At 42.7% G+C, this 20,957-nt stretch overlaps 1 protein-coding gene across 3 annotated transcripts in view; it reads right to left on the bottom strand.

The window, feature by feature from the left end:
• The window catches only part of TANC1 (tetratricopeptide repeat, ankyrin repeat and coiled-coil containing 1), a 61,104-nt gene extending 51,378 nt beyond the window's left edge, over positions 1–9,726 (bottom strand). For all 3 annotated transcript variants that reach the window (XM_030951831.1, XM_030951832.1, XM_030951833.1), the window contains exon 1: positions 9,641–9,726. The gene's annotated coding sequence lies outside the window, so the exon portion shown is untranslated. The remainder of the gene's footprint in view (positions 1–9,640) is intronic.
• Positions 9,727–20,957: the final 11,231 nt, after the last annotated feature.

The following is a 20,957-nucleotide window of genomic DNA, read 5'->3' as shown; positions in this document are numbered from 1 at the left end:
GAAAATATTACCTGCTCACAGCTTTTCTGACCACAGCAGAGGTGTTCTAGACTTTTTGTTCCCATTCTGCTGAGACCTTCCAGAGAAAATGCCAAGACCACAGCCATCTACCTTTTCCTACAGTCTTCCCTTTCTACAGTTGTGACTTACAAAACAAAATTAAAACTAACTAATCTAAACAAAATCCCAAACAAGGTCAGTATTATGTCCAGAAAACAAAAGAGGTGACTTTTTTTCATCATCACAGCTACTTTGCAGGTTTTCAATTAGTCTAGTATGCCTGAGATTTTCATTTTTTTAAAGAAACATTACACTAATGACAGCTGTATTTCCTTGAATGCTAACATAAGACGGTGCTGATAAAGCTTCTTTCTATTTTAGTTCCTTATCATATCTATTTCCAAATCTCCTATATTCTTCATCCTTATCAGGTATTTTCAGGATTTTATTGTCTGCTTTTTCATGGAGTTCTTCTCCTGTTTTACTAATAGTTTTCTCCTAACACTACAGATCTATATTCAAACGTACACCAGAACATGCACCTGTATTTGGTGTCAATCTTTTCTCCCCCACGTCAGCTACCCTTAAAAATTCTGGGACAGTATGTTTACTATAAACCCAAATCACAAAATACCCCATCTTGAAATAGCTGGGAATCACAGCCCCTCACTTTTTCTAGAAATCAAATGCAGAGTTCTATCCAAAATCTGTACACAAACAACACACTACTTACTTCCTGCTTCACAGGCAGAGATGAATATATATTACTATGTAAACACTTTTGAAGGTTTTAATATGGCTTTTAAAATACACTACTCTGACGTCAAATTGATATTGATGTTTTCTTCCTTAGGATAATTATCCTTAGCTTTAGTTACTAGAAGTAGAGTGATATGTGTGCAACAGCCTGAAATATCCAAAATGACAGAAAGGAAATATTAGGAGTCACTAGGACTTCTTTGACAAGGGCAGAGTCACAGAATGGTTAAGGTTGGAAAGGACCTCTGGAGGTCATCTGGTCCAGCCCCCTGGTCAGGGCAAGTCACACAAGAAAATCTTGGAAACCGCTATCAAAAATACAAAGCAAAATTACTTCCTTCAGAGAACGTAACTGTCTAAATTGATCCCTGTGCTGGATTTGGCTTAGACAGTTAATAACAATTAATATAACACGACAGTACCTCCGGCAACCCTCCTCCTCCCAAAAATAATAAAAGAAAAGCAAGTGCTAAGTGACCCTAAAATGTGGGAGTAAGCAGCAACACAAGGAACACAAAGCTCAAACATACTGGACTATCCAGGACACACCAGCACAATTGCACAACTACACACATACACAAGAAGAAGGGTATATATCTTTGTGGACAATTAAATGAGCAAACTTTGGAATTAAACATTAACATTTTTGAGGATGCCTAAAGAACAGACATTAAATTCACGTAATCCAGAAAGTATGTTGGGTACCTATATATACTGCCTCTTCAACCTCTGAGCATCTCAGAACATATGACAGCTCACAGCAGCCTGCAGGAAGGGGAGCAATCTTATTTCCATTTCACCTAAGAGGAGCAAAGCCCAGTTTTCTCAAGGTGATACTGGTGGAGCCTTTACAAGATGGCCAGTGGGGTCAGCCCTGTGCTCCTGCTGCATTGTGTCAGATACGATTCATCTCTGCGCTTACAGAGGAGATGACGTAGGAAAAAAGAAGGATCTCACAGCAGATACAGAAGGAAGGAATGCCGCTCCCCTGAATCACAACAAACTGTTAGATTAGCTTCGCTGTTTCCTGAAATCTCATTCATCAGAATGAGGCAAAGCAAAAATATTACTCTCCCTGCTTTCCACCTCAGATCCTGGGATGCTGCCTTTTTCTGTCTCTCGTGAAATGTAAACCTTCCATTTTTAATTACCCGCTTGTGTTGTTTTATGGACCAGACTCAGGCACCCTAACATCCATGCTCTCCCAACTCCTTTCCCTCGAATCGCCCCTCACTCCAGCACACAGCGCAGCGGCGCTGGGAGCCCTAGTTACAGCACTAATATCGGTTGTTTGCACGCTCCTGCCCCCATGGCAGCACACACAAGGCCTCCCCTGAGCCCCAGCCTGGCACGTGTGGGCTCTCCTCACACACGCACAGACCCCAAACTAGGGAGATTATTCACATGAACCAGACACGGGCCTGCGGTGTGACTAACTCCTTGTCAGCCCCTGCAGAGCTCAAATTAAGGACGAGAACATGGAATACCCAGAACATCCCAGAGTTCACTCCAGAAAATTAAAGGCTTGTCTATACAAGGGGGAAAGCGCTTCACATCCACACCCTCCCCCATCCTGCAATAACTCCCTGGTGTAGACAAGATCCTACATGCTTTTACCAAAAATATTAAATACCCGGCAAGCCTGTATTTATTAAAATTTTACAGTTGTCCTGTTTTCAGTAATTAAACAGCCAAGCACCACTACAGTTTCTAACTCAGATGCCAGGAAGCATTCCTTCCACAGGAAAGTGTCCAAACCAAATAAATTTAAATCCTCACAACCAGAATTTGACTACTAGTGAACACAGACTTTTACAATTAAAAAAAAAAAAGTAATTATTCATTAAAATCTTAAGTCTGTGTAAGTCTTTACAAGTTTGCCAAGACAGTGCATACTGTCTCCCCTTAACCTGCTCCTGAGACACCTACAAGCCCACTGTACATCACATGAGTAGAGTTCACTGATATACCAAGAGAAGCAATGCAACACCAACAAGAACTCACTCAGGTAAAAATCCTGCCAACAGAAGAAATAGTGCAAAGAAACAAAATGGAGTTTTTCTACTGGGGAAGGGTGAGAATTGAAGCAAGGAGGCTCAAGCAAGGCTCACTGAGAAGAAAAGCACCTGTTTTTCCTATTAGCAGAGATGATGAAAACAGGTAGAAAATAAATTTTTTTTCTACCAGATTGCAGGACAGTGTGAGATTCCCCGAATGCTAGTGAGGCAGATGCCTGGGATGTGCAAAAGGAGCTTTCTGGAGAAGCCCAGATCCACAGTGAGACCCAAGGCAGTTCCGGTGGCACACACTGCACACAGAGTGCAAGAGCCTTGGGGGAACCTTCTGCACGGGCATGGAGGAGCGGAAAGAGAAACAAGTTCTCCCTGACAAACCATTCAGCATATTCTTCTGGTGCAGGCTTTTACCAAGCTTTGAACTCCAGCAGAAAAAAAAATAATGTCACTTTTGTTCTTCTTTCCTTATTGTCTTAAAAGGACAAAGTGCAACACTTTTGGTCGGGGGAAAAAGCCAATATTAATTAGGTCTTTTTTCCCCTCAGACTTTCAAACTATGCCCAACACCTCAAAATGAGTATAAAACACTTTATAAGCTGCTGGTGACATACCACAGTGGCACAAAGAAAGGCTTAGACAGAGAATAAATAAACAAAAACATACACACCAGCTCTGTATTGCTAGAGTTTTGAACATACCAGCACCACTGAATTCTGAAACTGCATAACAGATTAGTACACGATACTAGAAGGCACAATGTTCCTATACTCCATTTTACCTTTGCCAAGTATAGTTTATCTGAGAGTAAAGAAAAGTCTTCCCTTTATGTCTTGTTTCCTATCTTTTCAAAGGAATTCTTGCATGAACATAAACATTCTGTATCAGTAGCTAGGGAGCGCTGAAAATTTTAACGTATCATGCCTATGCTTTGTGGCAGCAATATTCCTCTTCAAACTTTCAATTGCTTGAAAATTTTGTAGAAAAACCCAGGAACTCAGTCCTTACTAACACAAAAAAAGAAATCCCTTTGTGACCTCAGTGGTATTTAGCCCAGTGTAAAACAGACCTTGAAGCATATTAACTAAATAATCAACTGAACTCAAAGGCATTTCTGGTGTAAAACACAAAACCAGTCTCCCTAAAACCCACACTGAGAATATTTTGTGTTTTGTCATTCTTGTTCAAAAGCAACAACAAAAAAACCCCAAGCAACAAAAACCCTCACACAACTCAGAAAAAGAATCAAACCCAAGCCGCTACCAACTTCCACCTCATTTGAATTCCAAAAAGCAAAGGTCATATTGTGCTTCTATTTACTCTTACTTGGATATTGTTCAAATATTTAATTGTTAAAGCATGGTCAGAAATATAGATCCTAAGGAAGGGACACCTGCTAAGACAGAAATGGATTAGTTTAATTGTAAATGACTGAAAAGAGAAAAGTACAGTCTTTAGACTACACAAATTCTAGTATTTTTCTAGATAACACAAAGCTGAAGGAGGTAAAATCTGAACTGTCTTTTCAGCAATTAAATGCCTCTGCTGTTTTCAGAGGGATAGCTTTGGATTTAACTTAAAACTACCAGTATTTGACAAGTTAAAAGACATATTTACTACTTAATGTAGTGAAGCTCCACCAGAATCTAAGACAACATTTAAAGATGTAAAACCACTGTGACCTCCCCAAAGGTCCACAGGCCAGACTCCATCGTGGAGCTGCAGAGCTCACATTTACACACAAACACACACATCAAAAACCTCCTGTCAGGGCGTTTCCTGTGTGCTAACAAGCTCCAGCTTCTCTCTCCTGCTGGAGCTAAATTTAGCCATGACTAAGATCGAGTCTTAAAAAAATAAAAAAGAAAGCAAAAACCTCCAAACAATAAACCAAAAAAACCCCACTAGCAAACACAAACAACACAAAAAAACAACCTACACCATGTACACAACTGCAGTGTCGAGCAGCAAGCATTTTACAGAACCCTTTGGTCTTAAAGCAGTTAATTATCAAATATATGAAATACGCAGCAAACAAGCAGCAGCCCCTCACCCTACACACATCTGAAAATGCACTTTAAGGGCTCCAAAGCACAGGTGACACCAGCTCCCGCTGCTCAGTAGGTGTGACAGCTAGTGACATCCATCCACAGGGCAGGCAGAGGCTCCAGCACAGCCAAGGGTGCCCTGCCATCAGAATGAGAGCACTCACCACAGCCTGCATCAAGCCAAAAAGGTTTCTTACAAAGTCTTCAGGCTTTGCTGCAAACACAGTAATTCTTGAATATTTTAATTACAGATTTGTCTGAGCTAGATGGGGCACAGAAAGGTAAGAAACAACTCAGGGACAAGGAGCTTCCACACTCAGGCTCCTGCCTGCAGACACGCGCTCCCACTCCACACTGCCCCATGTCCCGTGTGCCTGTGGCTTATCCTGACCAACCCTCAGAACCCCACACTGCCCCGTGTCCTGTGTGCCTGTGGCTTGTCCTGAGCCATCCTCAGGATGCCCCCTGGGCCCTGACAGCTGTGACATCTCTGTGTCAGGCGGGCTATGCGCCACTGTCACCTGGCACACCCCTTACGTGGGGCCATTCTGACAGAGCTGGGCCACCAGGCATCTTTTCTTAAAAATAAAAGGTGATAAATTCCACTAACACTTGCATCACTAATTAGCGGGAATTCTGCTGCAGAGCGAGATGAGACTGCGAACAATTCTACTGTAGGCTGCGGTGTTTTTTTCTCTTTTAAGACCACCCTGTATTACAGAACTCTAAAACATGGATGAAATCTGCATTTAATGATAACCTACAAGTTCTAACTTGCATCACCATGAATTAAGGGCAGCTGATATAAACCACTCCAATATTCAAAATACATATCTGTAACTTTGTATATATTTATTATGTAGGTACAATATTTAAGATCACTAGAACTTTAAGCTGCATGTAGTTTTCCAATTTCATACACACCTAGATACAGCTGAATTCCCTAATGCACATGAGGAAGAACGAGATGACTTCAAGTCCAGCTGCATTCACAAAATTATTTTGGCCATTTAGACTGCAAAAGTGCCTGAGAAGTGCTTCACAAAGAGTGCCTCACCGAGTCAGTCACCTTACAAACACTGCAAACCATAACCCTGCAACTGTTGACACAGAGTGTTTACAGAAAAAGGTAAGACAGGCATAATTCAGTGAGCATTGACACCAACTTCCACAGCATCAAGACTGTAAAGGCAGTTTTGACTTGACCAGACACTTAAATTTCAGTAAGGGCTGTGGCAGAACTCGCCGCTGCCATCCCTGCACATCACTTCTGCAGCCCAGCAAGAATCCCAGGCTGAGGTGTTACAGCAGCCACGAGGCTGACAGCAAACTGTTCTCTGCCAGCACCCAAGGACTTGTCCCATGGGACAAGACACCAACGGGACACCTCACATTGGCCCAGCTGGCTGATCTGCACAGCCGGTCACTCCAAAAGCCAGAGGAGCTTCTGCTTTCAAACTGGCACCCTCATTAGAAATCAGTATTCCAGATTGAGAGGAGAAAATATGTGAAATATTAAATTGATGACAGCACCTCAGGAAACAAAGCCCACGTGCCAGCAATGCTCCCAATCACTCAGTGGAGAAACACCTCTCACAGGCACAGCTGCCTGTGTTCCCACACTCTAATGAACATCCCTCAGGCACAGGAGTATCTCCATACTTTACACAAGGAGGCCAAGCACTGAAGCTAAGATATTGCAAAATCGAATATTCTAGTAACAAAGTACCTTTACAGATTAGGCCTATGGCTTAGCAAGCCTCCTCTTGGTGAGAGGGGGAGCAAAAACAAAATTCCAGAAACACAGCAAGAGAAACAGGACTTTGAAAAGTTAAAGTAATTCCATGAACACGAACTAGAATGCATATCCTTCAAGAAGCAGGAGTGACAATGATGGATGAAAAAAGCCTACACAGTGATGTATCACCTACACAGCACAAAAATCTGAAATCACTACACTGGATAAACCTCTCAAGGTTTATGAAGCTGGAAGACAGGGAGGGGGAGCAAGAGGACAATTTAGCTATGAAAGGAGACCAAAAGCACCCTGTTTGGCTGAAGCACAAACCAAGCGAAATAGAAACTGTGCTCCAGTTCAGACTCTCCTACACTCCAGTGAGCAGGCGATGGACACCACCGGAGACTCCAAAATATCTCTGGAGAGCCCAAACACAGCATAGAGATCATCCCCTGAGCTCTACAGTTTTATACTTAGATAAATAATCTAGTCAATTAAGCATGCTGAAATACCTCTACAGAATGTCTCAAGTACAACGAATACTAAAGGATTAATTCAGTCATGCTAAACAATGAATTTTAAAAGGAAAGGATAGTAGGAGACAGCAGAGCAAACAGACATATTAACATTAGACCACACAATAGATATTCTGCATTAATGAGCAACTGATCCCTTCATTTACTTCCCTTCAGGATAAGATGAGAGGTTAAGGTTCCACAAAAAAAAACTTATTAAAAAAATAAAATAAAAAGATGCACTTATCAAATTAAACACAAAACCAAATGCAGTGAGGATCACATAACGTTCCAGAGGTTGCTTCTGGGGTTTCTTCAGTTTGGTGTTATGCTACGTCTTCAATACTCAGAGGTCAGTTTTCTAAGCACAGTGGTGCTTCCTACACACAAACATATTGTCAAGAAATAAGACCTTACACATTTGTTAGGCTACATGCTGAGATTTTTTTTTCCATTGCCACAGCTTTGTGATAAAAAAACTCTCCAACCTCCACATCAAGTCTTGGGAGCTGAAAGCAACAAAAACACTTGAACTAACCCAGTTTTCTCAGACTTTCCCACACACAAAGCATAAAGCTGACCTTTATCTATTTTTCCGTAAAACATGAAGATCTAGCTCCTGACAGAGCCTGAAATACCACTTTTTAGTCAAAACAGCATCCATACATATAAACCTTAATTTTAAAATAATGGATATAAATTACAATTTACAGATATTTATGGATGTCATTACAAATAACTAACAGATCAGGCTGATATTCTTAAATGCACAGGAGTTTGAAAACTTGCTAAATATTCTTCCACCTTCAAAGAAAGGTTTAATCTTGATAAGAGGAAGAAGTTCAGCTAAAGAAAAACAAACACCTCTGCTAAGACTGCTCAGCTGCCTTCCAACACATAATTCAGATCACAAAGTTGCCATGGCATCAACTTCAGGACTGTGGTCATACACACAAAATGTCTTTTTTCCTACATACTCTTGTGGGAAGCTGAGCAACTCTGGCCATGAACCAAATATGTTTTGGCTCTAAAGCAGATATAATTCATCACCATTTGGACATTCCAATGGTTAGCTACACTGAGAAAGCAAGGCAACCAGAACTTCAGAGCATCCACATAAATGAAGCGCTGAATGCACTACCCAAACAGTGGCAAAAAGAAGCAGTACTTATGTTTACCTTGCTCACTGGCACTATTTAATAATATATTACCATTTTTCACTTAAACAGCACTTATACAGCAGACAAGAACAAATGGGAAAGGTTCATTTTTGGCCACTGTATAATAACAGCGGAAGGAAATTTTCTAGGATCTAAGGCATCACACATTTCCCAAATTCCCTGGTATTTTCAATTTTTAAGTATCAGGCTATTTTTAAGCAACAGCTATCAAAAATACGAGGTAACACGGGACTTCTGCATATACTGAATAATCCTGGAGAACTCTGAAGTAGGCTGGATGAGTAAAACATTTAAAATACTCCAGACCAGTGAACAAACCTCTTGCCAACTGTTTTTACACCCAGCAGTCACAGAAGCCCAAAGTAAACCTCCCACATCCTCAGCTGTTAGCTTTCCAAACGGTGCAAAAGCACGGCTTCGTCAGAAACCGCCATGTAAGGCAGAGCAGGCGAGTGCCACTGCCACCCGCGGGGCTACAGAGCAGGGACCAGGGGCAGGGGACACATCCGCATCACACCCAGGCGCATCTAAACCTCCTTCCATCCCCCGGGGTCCAACCTCACAGAGATATCTCCACACACATGCTATTTCTGAAAAGAGTAATTCAGGACCCAGTCCCCTGTCTAACAAATACGCATCATGAGGCTATGGCAAACAAATACTGAGAAATCAGAAAGCTTTAAGAAAGTCTGCTTTAAAATACACTGTTACTATGCACTATCAGTAACTCACGTATTAAAAACTAATCAACTTATCGTTTTATCACTTTATGCTTAAGATCCCAGCAGGAACACTGATGACTTCTAGGGCAGGCCCTTCTGCTCCAGCCGTCAAAACAAGGTCGCTGCCCACAGACACGCACATGTCCCATCCCATCCCGTGCCATCCCCGCGCACGGCCGAAACCGCAGCGCGGCTCTGCCCGGGCCGTTGTGCCTCTTCTCAGGGGCTCTTCCTCGCCTTCCAATACCGAAACCAAACACAAACACCACCAAGAAAGCAAGTTTTGAAGAAAGCAGCTTTCCCTCCACCCCCCCCGGTCTTTACTGGTAAAGGCATGAAAACCGCCCCAGTCACCGAAACGTGACAGTGCGGGCCGGAGAGGCGGAAATCCCGGCCGGGCCCCGCCCGGGCAGCGCCTCCCCCGGGCCGTGCCTGCCCCGGCCACCCCGGGCCACTCACGAGCGGTGAGCCACCCCCGCTGGCCCCGGGCCGCGCCCCTCCGCGCCCTGCCCCCGGCCCCGGCCCGTGCCTGCCCGACGTGCCCGCACACGCTCCCCGCCAGAAAGTTTCACCGGCGGCTCCGCGCCCGCCGACCCGCGCGAGCCCCGGCCCGGCCGGGCGTGGGGCGAAGAAGGGAAGGAGAGGAAGAGGCAGGGAGGTCTCACCCAGCGGCGGGCCCGGCCCTCGCCTCGGGCTCCGCGCGCGGCCCAGCCCGGGCTGCTCCGGGCTGGGCAGGCGCGGCGGCGGGATGAGCTCACGGGAGGGGCGGCGGCAGCGCCCGCCCCCCGCGGGACGGGCTGGGGCGGAGCGGGGCCGGGCTGGAGCGCTGGGTGAGACGCAGCAAGGCAGTGCCCGCTCGGCCGGGCCGCCCTTCCGCGAGCCGCGGTGCTGCTCCGCCAACACCGACCGCGCAGAGCCGTGCCCGGGCCCGCGGACCGTGTGCTGCTCGGAGCGCCCCACCATCCGTGCGCTCCGCCCGGCTGAGCTCTGCTCCTGGGAACCCACTGGCACAGCTCAGGGCTGGGGGCTCCTGCCCCGAGCCCCGCACCGGAGGCCATCCACTTCCACCAAAGCAGCCTTCCGTCAGGAACGCGAAAGTAATCGCATCGGAGCTTATAAAGGCTGCACACGGCAAAAGACGAGTGGAATATAAAGAATATAAATAATAACGGCAGGTCTGGAACAGATTGCACAGAGAGGTTGTGGAGTCTCCCTCCACAGGTGCTTGTATTCAAGAACCGTCTGGACACAATCCTGTGCCATGTGCTCCGGGATGACCCTGATTGATCAGGGAGGTTGAACCAGATGAGCCACTGTGGTCGCTTTCAAACTGACCCATCCTGTGATTCTGTTAGGATCTCAGACTGTTCCAAGTTACTTTCTGAACTGGACCACACAAGGCATTTCTGACAGCCAGATTTGAAATGCCAGGTGTAGGAGGAACAAGGAGTGTGGCCCTGCCCACAACACAGAAAAAGACAAACTGCGTCCTGGAAAGCAGCACCTTCGAAAGGGTAGGGGCTGCCACGGCAAAACCACGACACCAGTTCTGCTGCTCCAAAAGAAGCCAGTGTGTTCTTTACCTGTACAAATGAGGGATCGCAAGCACATGTAGAGGTGGTATTACCGCTGACAGCATTCCCAATCTATCCATCCATATTTTCCAAGATACTGAAGAATGAGAGACTGCAGAAGAACTCCACAAAACTGATCTGCAGGCTGAAGATGATGCCGGGCAGCAAGAGTGTTAAAATATTTAGCTCCTCAAAAAGACATTTCAGATGGTAGCTTATGAGAAAAAACCCAAGGTACTGGTAATTTTACTGTGGGGCACCCATGGTAACCCCAATAAGCTGTACCAAAGTAGCCACCAAAGAGCATCATCTCTGGCTGGGAATGTCACACGTAGAGATATAACTGTCTTACATCAATGGTGTTAGCACTGAAGTGCCTGGTGGTATTAACTATGTTAATATAACATAGGTTTCGCAGTGGTGATCTGCATGCCATTGTTATGAGCACATCAATCAAAAATGTCAGCAGAAACATTCAGCTGACATGTTTTTCTCTCCCAACCTGAAGCTGCTTGCTTCTTCCACCCCAAGTGTCCAATATTGCAGCTATTCCCTGCATAGAGGCCAAAGTGCTTAGCTTTGCTACACACAACCTCTACAATTTCATATAATTAAATACAAAAATGAATCCTCCTCGCACCAGAAAGAAAAATGTAGGGACAATCCAAAATACATTTATAAATTAATAAATAAGGATTTGCTGTTTTCTGTGCAAACTCTAATTGATTTTCATATGTAATTCATCACGACAAAGCAAATCTGAATTTAACTGCAAAATTACAGTGCCAGAATATTCTAGAACATTTTCTACACTATGCAAGCATTTCACAAGATGTCTTGCAATGTGTCTGTAAGGAGCACAAAGACAATCCATGGATGTGTTCAGAAAGAAGTGACAGGCCGATACACAAGCAGCACATTCTCTGCAGAACATTGGCCATAACTGCCTTGTTTGGTGTCAGAAGAGCAGAGGAACTGGAGACAAAGTCCTCAGGGTGACAAGAGCAACAGCAATAAGTGACATTACTCTTCTTTCACTGTCACTTCAGCAACTTGGTAGCTGAAGATTGGTTCCAAAACAAGGGGAGAATGCTGTATGCACCTCAGCCAGCAGCAAGCATACAGTGTCTTTTCTCCAGTGGAGAATCCTCTAAATCACATGCTCTTCCCTACATTTTGCCAGTGTGATGAGGCCTATATCTGGAAATAAAGGAATTTTCCATCCAAGAGGAAATATCAAAAGTTTGGGCAGCATTTTATGATTTTGTCTTTGTGTCTGAAATCTGAGACAAGAAACTGAGCTATGACTCCACTGTTGTTGGATCTGTTCCTCAGCAGGTCTGGTGCTAGCACTCTCTTCCTCTAGGTATGAACCCAAAAGTTTTGAAATAGTACTTACACTCAATTGGATTTAGGTCCTGCTTCACAGGAAAGCTCACAATGGATTATAGTGCTTCCCAATTTGTCTCAGTAGAGCAAATGCTTTTGATATCAGGAACGTAAAGATTTTTGCTCTCATCAGTAGCTTCCTTCTGGGAAGTATTTAGCTCACAGCTGTTCTACTTTAACTGTTCTGCCTTCTGCTCCTTCCACTCATTTGTTCAGATGATTTATCCATTCCTAGCCACTGAAATTCTTCAGCTTTTCTTTCTTCTCACAAAGGTTATGGCTCTCCTCAATCTCACACTTATCACACAAGCTTCTAGTAGTTTTTTTATTTTATGAAAACAGGAATCAGATCACACTGAAATAGAACGGCAGCATTGTTCATTGTATTAACGTATATGCTGGGAGCTAGAGAAATTCAAAATCAGACTTTTCCCCTTTTTCATCTCAGCTTCAGTGTTGTTCATGTTAGTTCATGCTTCTCATCTTAACCTACTATTCCAATTCTTGGTTTTGGAAGGTGCTTTCAAGGAACGTAATTCATAAATTTCAGAGGTTTCCATTCAATGTAGATGCTTTTATCCCAGCAGATTCATTCTCATGCAACATAGTAATTTGGTATTAAATCCTTAATTTACTGATTTTAAGGTAGTAGATTGTCATGATTTTAAACCCATCTGGAGATGAAACACCATGCAGCTGCTCCCTCAACCCACTTTCTTCACCCCCACCCCAGTGGAATGTGGAGGAGAATCAAAGTAAAACTTGCATGTTGAGATAATAACAGTTTGAAAATAAAGTAAAATACAGTAATAATGGTAAATAATAAAAAGGGAAAAAACAAGTGATACACAATGGAATTGCTCATCATTGGCTGAATAATGCCAGACCCCCCCGGCTTCCCAAATTTAGATAGGCCCTCCTGGGTATCTCCCCCAGTTCATAGACTAGGAATGAAATTCTATGGTATGGAATATCCCTTTGGTCAGATTTGGTTACCTGTCCCAGCTCTGCTCCCTCCCGGTTTCCTTTGCGAACTTCCTCACCGGCAGAGCATGAGACAAGGGGAAAAAAAGTCCCATTTGTGAGCTGTAAGCTTTTTAGAACAGTATATGCACTTCAACCAGGAGAAGCATGCAGTGTAGCCACTTCTGCCAGCCAAATTCCTAAATTCCTTACAGCCTAGCTCTGCAAAGTGTTTGGAAATTCTGCCATCTCCCCATCGCTGCCTTTATTGTCTTTTTTATTCATTACAATTCAAGGCATCAAAACTAATTTTAGAACCAGCAGCTAGAACTTTTGACATAATTGGAGAGCTCCTTGTGACATATTTACAAGTACTGTCAATAGAAACCTCAACAGACTTTACTGGAGAAGTGTTCAAATGCACACACACCAGAGATAAGCAACACACCCGTCACCTTTGACTGGCACCTCTGAACAGCTTCAGCAAAATCAGTCTACATTTGTGGTTTTTGACTTGTTTTACTTTTTAAGGCTGAGATCCACAACACAAACCAAATTAAAAGTTTTAAATTTCAGCTATTTTTAATAGATAACCATACTTTTCATTATTTAATATTTCTTGATTGTAACATATAAAAAACAAATATTTCAGGCTTATGCAGCTTAAAGGTAGCTCAGTTTGCTCCAACTCTCTTTAACTTTGAAAAAACACACTGAATAGAAAAAATTTAAACTAGAAAGAATTTAATAAAATTACGATCAATGAAAGTAGAGAGTTGCATTTAAATTTTAATATCAATCTTCATTATAGTGACTGTTCTATTTCAGTATATGGTAATTGCATATTTTGCAACTAAAATGATACCTATTATATAAAATATTTTTATAATAACTTAAGAAAAGTCTTAATAATTCCTTTACATAACCACAACTTCTGAATTGCTCTCCAGAAGTCAGGCCCAAATATAAAAGAAATACACTGTGTCTAGAGAGGGGTTCGGAAACTTCATCTCTCAATACATAACTGGGATGCTATATCCAGCTTTCTAATGTTACCTGTTTCATGGAGCAATGAATTTGTTATGAAGTGACCACATTCAGAAACGTACTACGTAAGCATCTACAAACTGAGAAAATCATACTGAATGTACTCAATACAAATACAGTCTGCACTCTTTCCTGTTCCTTGTGCTGCCTCACCTGTACCTGACTCCAGCTGGGAACTCAGAGACTGGAGGAAGGGTGGGGAGTCTGATACCACCTTTTGTTACCATGGAATTACGGTACCATAGATACCCTTTGTATCTTCACAGCTTCTAGGTAGTCACATCCCCCATGAAATACTAAATGAGGTTTTTATAAACTTATCTATTCTTTTTCTTCGAAACTTTTCCAGCAGATTAAAATACCTCCTTAGCAGAAAACAGCAGTATTTCTGAGGGCAGCTCAGCTGGCAGAGCTGGAACAAGCTTGTAGGCATACAGCAACCTCTTGTGGCAAATCCACTACACATCTAATAATTAATAACCTTTGAAACTGCATAAGCTTCTCTTGATATGAGTTATAAACCTCTATAAAATTGCTTTAATGAACAGCTAGAGAGTTGGAGAGTCCCTGTTAGCTGGACACTCAACAATACTCTATCATCATCTTATTGCAAAAGTTCCATACCTTTTTGGTGATTTCGTGCTGGCAGCTCCTCACAGCACTGACTCCTTCTTCACAGCACAGCCAACAAACTCCAGCTCTCTTCTCAACCAGTAAACCCACTCTTTTATAGCACTCATCCTTATTGGACACAGTTGTGGCCTATTAAGGGCGGGCTTGTTCCTAATCTTTGGTGATTAGTGCAGCTGCAACTCCTCAGTGGTGAGATTACCTTCTGCACTATCTTTATTTTCTTACATTCTATCTCCCCAAAATACTCAGACTTCAGAGCTGTAGTAGTCCTTCTCTTCAATTCTGGAATGAATTAAACATTGGTAGCCCAAATGTTATAAATGCAGTATCAGACCGAAATTTCTGCTAATAATAGAATCTAGAAGTTTTTCATTAAAATTGAACAAGAGTGGCATAATGGCCACAAGTAGAATCTGTGGCCGTGTATGACAAGAACCATAAACATACTATAAAAGTACACATTCCTCCAGCCATCTGACCAGCCGGCTGTCCTGTGCCGGCTGAAGAGGAAAGGGCAGCGAGAAGGTGCAAGGAGGGAAGAGGAGGAATGACAACATGTGAAAACAAGGGTATTCAACAAGAGCAAGATTTTGCAAACCAAGAGGTGCCTTCCTGGGAACATGCTGTGGGAAATGCACCCAACAGGAACAATATGAGTATGGCAGATGAGACTGATTAGACCACTGAATTTGGGTTGGTTTTTTTTTTTACATTGTAGAAATAAAGTCTTCTATCCTGGAATTAAAGGTGAACTCAAGAAATTATCTGACTTATGTATGCACCACTTACCAGGACTTTTGGGGCTGATATGGCAGGCAGAGGTTACTGTGCTTGAAATTATTTGCAGATTTATGCATACCACTTAGAGAGGAACAGGCTGAACAAGTACATCCTGGAACGCACAAAGGCTCTAAACAACAGCTAGTATTTGTTTATTAAAATTAAGTCTTGTGCTGTAGCTCTGTTTTATTGCAACTTCCCAGTCTTGCCATGTGTAATTTCTTTACCATTTCATCTACTGCCATTTCACACAAAATTCAGGAATCCCTTCATCTTAATTAAGGCCTTGGTCTGTGCACTGAACAGCATATCCTGTAGCTCCTGCTAGACCAGTGACAAGCTGCACAGTCCTGAATTCCCAAGCAGCTCTGCCCAGCACCACCCAACCTGGGAGCACCAAGTGCTTAAGGGTAGAGTCTCTTCCTTGCCCCAGAGGAAACTCCTCCCTGCAGAGAAGTCCAACAGATCATGTGTGTCTCAGGCCATCAGCCAGCACATGTGACACTACCAAGCTGACAAAGACATTGAACCAACCAACATGTACTGAAATCTCTTTTCACAGCTTTCATTGTCCCTTGGCTTCCCATCTCTGTAAGGTGTTTTGAGGGCTACAGCTAATAACTGCATATTAACCAACATTGTGTCCTCCAATATGGTGAAACAAAGATCAGGAGCAGAAATACTTTCCTGAAATCACGTCGCTCTCACTGAATGCCTACATTGTTTGAAATAGTCCATGAAAAGCCTGAAAACAGTCTTCCTGCAGAGGTTTGATTTTTCTAGCAAACCTACTGCAATTGTTCTTTATGTGCTGAATTTGGTGGCAATTCATATTTAAATAAAGAAAGCTAAGTATTACAGCTTGAACTAAATAAAACAAACTCCCTGCAACAGAAGGCACAACAGCCTCATCACAGTATCATCAATGATGGTGCAAACACAAACTGGACACCACCTGACTGAGCAGGACATGGAACAGAACACTTGCCAAGATTTCCTGATCTGCAAGATTCATCTTCTAGCAGAAGAGGAGATTGCACCTGCTCTACATTTGGCAAACCCACAAAACAAAGTTTATCAAAACTAGACCTCCTAGGTTCTTGTCTGGACCTGTTTTAACACGTGAAAGTTTTACCCAGGCAGCACGTGGAAGATCCTTTCTATTCCAGCCTGCTCTCTGGCAGGCCATTGGGCACTCCCTCAGCACCCTGCAGCAGTGTTCCACACACAGGGGAGCCCTGGTACTGCTGCAGGGCACACCTAGATTTGTTGGGTTGGGTGGGCTGATGCAGCTCAGACACATGGGCTGAGCCCATGCTGCAGAACTCCTGCTTGCCCACAGACATGGTCTTGCCAGAAACTGGAGTTACTGAATATACTTAGTTCATCTCTGTGGGACTGCACTTGCCAAGTGTGCACTGTACAGAGCAGTGCCTGGGGCTTTTTGACAGAACCGTTCCATCCTTAGCAATACTGCCTGATTTGTGCCACAGAAGGGATTTACCACAGTTCCCTTCTACACCAAGCACATCCCTCCTCCCTGAACGTACTGCCTTAAACAGTTAAGTAACACTCATACAAAGCTTCATACAAAGTGTTTAAAGAATCAGACCCCTACAACTTTTCCCTAGTTATTGATTTTCTTCAGAAACAAAAAATGTAAAGATTAGAATTCTAAAGATTTTACAAATATTCTTTGTATAGGGAGCATGTATTGGCCATCAATACATTAGAGTGCACTGTGCTGATTTTGGCTTTGAGAGCATGGATAGTCATTTGACACACGGACAGCTTTGACTCAAGTCCTGTTTGTTCGCTGACATTGATATCAGTATTCACTGCCACAGAGCCAGCCTGGGGAATAGAAGTGTGCTGTAAACAACAGAAAAGCAGACTGGTTTCCAAATCCCATACCTACAACTTCAATGCCCATAAAGTATATTGCTGCTGTTGTCCAGGATAACACTGATAGTATTTCACAAGTGGCTATCAGTCAGTTATGGAACCAGAGATAAAAAACAGTTGTCTTCAAAGGAGAAGCAGTATTTTAATTTTTTCTATTTATTCAAGGTGTAACCAAAATATTTATTGCATATGCTACTAATCACCACCTCCTGTGATCATAATTTAATCTTTAATCAACACAAGGGTATTTACATTTGATGGATGGATGGAAAGATGCAGACATTAGTGTTAAATAGCAACACTAACTCTGGGTAACCTTCCCAGGATCCCTTGATTTTACAGGGAGTATCTCATATATTTGCAATAGCTTTCCACTGCAGTCATGTGGAAAGCGCACTTTAAAAAGAATCCTCATTGACAGTATGACCATTTTTTGAGTATCACCTTTCATATTAAGCATGAAGTATACAATTTTAGTATACAATTTCACTACTCTAGTTATGCATGGAGCTGAAGCATATTTAGAACATGGGTAAGATTAGGATAGGTATAGTTGGGTTCCTCTCTTGAAAGAAACAACACAAGAAAAAATTCAGATATGCTGCAAAATGATGGATGGATCTACACATGGGAAAGCCACTCAGATTTCAATGTTTCAACAGAATCAAGCGCAAAAGGCTCAAAATTTTGTGCCACCAAAAGGTGGGATTGTTGGTATAATATTACCCTGGTTAAACCTGTTTTTGTTATATGACTTTGGGACCTCCATAATGTGGGACTAACATTTAAACTCAAGGTAGATATGACTGAAACCAAAACAATTACATCTGCCCCAGTCAAAGAGGATGAGAAAATTCAATCCCCACAAATTTTTGAAATTAGACCATGTGATCAAAAATGCAGATCAGCAACAAATGTTGTTTAATCCACCTTGGTTTCTTAAACAAATAGAACTAGTAATGCAGATTAATATTTCTACACTTAAACCAATGTGGTCACCATCCTTAAGTGCTTCCCATGCAAGACAGCTTGGCTACATGGGCAAAACGCCACAAGGAATAAGAAGAATTGTGACTGGAACCACAGGGAGTTTTAAATTGTACAGATGCTGAAGTACTTATAAATAACCTGAGCACAACCACAAGTGATCTAAGCAAATTGCGACACCCTCTGTCGTCTTCTCTACCAGCATTAGAAACTAATCAATGGCTCTTATCTGACACATTGCCTCAGTGGGAAAGAATCAATGAGCGAGTTCATAGTTAATCCCAGAGGCACTTGGTGCAAACCAAGGTGAAGGTTCTTTTTCTCTTAGCTACGTCTGAGCTCAGTTATGGATACAATCAACAGCAGCAGCAGCAATTTTAAGAGAAGGTGAAGAAGGCACCTCCACCCACTGAACTTCAAAAAGTAATTTGGAATAATGACTGAATTTGCAAAGGAATTCCAGCCTTGGAGGCATTTAGTCAGTTATAATACCATCAATAGCACAGTCCTGGTACTAATCCATATAGGAGCCTCGGTGTCCATCACTCAGTCACGGCACTAGGCCTGAATCATAACCAAACCCTACCCCAGAGAATTCCCCATGTGCCCATGGGGAATGGCAAACCATCACTGTTAGCACATGCACTATATGGGAATGGGGATTGTGCACTAACACCAAAGCCCTGACATTCGTCTGGATTCAGAATAGTGTTTGTCATTTTGAAATCCATCCTGATGAAGCTCGTGAACGTGTACTTTAATATACTGGAAAACTATGTGCTTATATGAGAACAATTTGTGGCTTCATATTTGTAGATAACCTTACTGTAGATACAGATAATTACTCTAATGTTTGTGTTCCCAATTTCACCAAAATCAATGGGTGGGATTTCAATCATTCAGTTCCTGTCACATTATTATCAGCTATTGCAGTATAGTTACATGCTGATTCAAGATCTGCTGCCCACCCCTGTTGGGATGAATCTCACTTGAGTAAGAAAATTATTATAGCAGGATGATCTGCAACAACTGCTGAAACAAGTCCAGAAGAATAGATAAAATACTTTGATTACTGTCCATCGTGATGTGGAAAGCACACAAAGGTTGGAACAAGTGAAAAGTGTCCTACCACAGGGGTGGTAGGACACTTTTCAGATGGTCACTAACCATCACTGCAGGGAGTTTAAATGAGATGTCTTACCTTGTTCTCCTAATACTAACCCTATTATGCTTTCTCTTAGTTGTAGCACTATGTATTTGCATTTGGGAAATCATGAAGCAATTGATTTACCTGTCAGCCCCATGATTCTTTTCAGGAAAATACGTGACAGTCCCAAAGTGAGACTTACGATATGTATAAGAAGCATCATAAGTACAGAAGTGGGGAACTGATGAATAACAGGAACAAAGTTCCAAGTAATAAGACAGAGAACAAAGCAATTACGCAATGGGAGCAACAGCTGCAGGAATGTAGAAAGCAGAAAATTGATGTCCTACGTCCTTGAAGGGGATGGAACAAAAAGATCACACCCTTTTTATTCAGGACCTTGTATGATGGGCCAACAAACCCCCAGGTCTGACTCCTTCTATTGTGAGAACTTGCCCTTGCCATGAACTTTCCTCATTAGATTATACTTATAAGAGTAAAAGCCACATCTCTAGCTCAGCCCCCTCTGCCCACCAAGAGCCCACTGCTCACTGAGCATATACCACGACTTCTTGGGCACTACACCTTGAGACTGAAACAGAGAGAAGCTAACAGCAATTTAACCATGGAGTGAAGTAAGATCTGCTTGGCCTGAGACTGTAACCTATAGGTGTGCCTGCCTTGCTAGCTCTGACAATTCACCACCCAGCACCCCTTTCTGCACACAACTGTAAACAGATCAAAAACCTCCACTCTCTGCGGGGATCAATTTCTTGCACACCAAAAGGGTCAAAGAATCGGTTTCAGGACAATATTCTTCTGCAATCACTACCTTAAAAAACAATAGTAAAATTCTGAGTCAGTGCAGCTCCACAACCAGCTCCCAACAGCAGGACAGTATTATCCCCTGGCCCTATTGTCCCTGCTGTCACTGCAAGCAGGTCATGGCTCAAGGACATTGCCTGGACTGGGATTTACACTTGTTCTCCCCATTTTTAAGCTTGACCCTTCATGATCGTACTACTGCCAGGCAGTGCTAAGTCTCATACACCATTCTACCAAGTCCAAACTCCAGTCATAGCATTCTCTGCACCATGGCTCCTCCCTGCTGCCTGCCCTCCTATGCCAAGGGTTCAGCTCCAGTCAGGTAATTCTTTCATTTATCCACCCCAGACCCAAACAGGTTCAAACAGACTGTTTCCACTCAGTTCTTCCTGGTTGCTGGATCTCTGCAGAGGAGCTAGGTTTCTTACAGAAAGAAATGCAAACAAAAAATACTTGTTTCATTGCACAGAAATCCTTCACAGGACTTTGTGAATTACTTATCATGCAGTAAGCCTCAGGCCTGCATTCAGCATGGAAAACCTCAGGCTCAATTGAAAGAAGCCCCATGTCTTTCAGTCATGCTTTCTTAGAATCAAGTTCACATCAGCTTTGCTACCATTAAACTAAAAAAAAAACCCAAAACAATAGGGCTGACAGTTTCCATTCCTTCACTCAAAACTCACACAGTAAGTGAAACTTAGACTTTTTGGCATTCAGTAACACCAGGTTAGA

This window comes from Camarhynchus parvulus, chromosome 7 (assembly GCF_901933205.1).
Source record: "Camarhynchus parvulus chromosome 7, STF_HiC, whole genome shotgun sequence".
In the NCBI taxonomy this organism is placed as follows: Eukaryota; Metazoa; Chordata; class Aves; order Passeriformes; family Thraupidae; genus Camarhynchus; species Camarhynchus parvulus.
The sequence above is the reverse complement of the archived record's forward strand: the minus strand, read 5'-3'. Positions and strand labels throughout refer to the sequence as shown.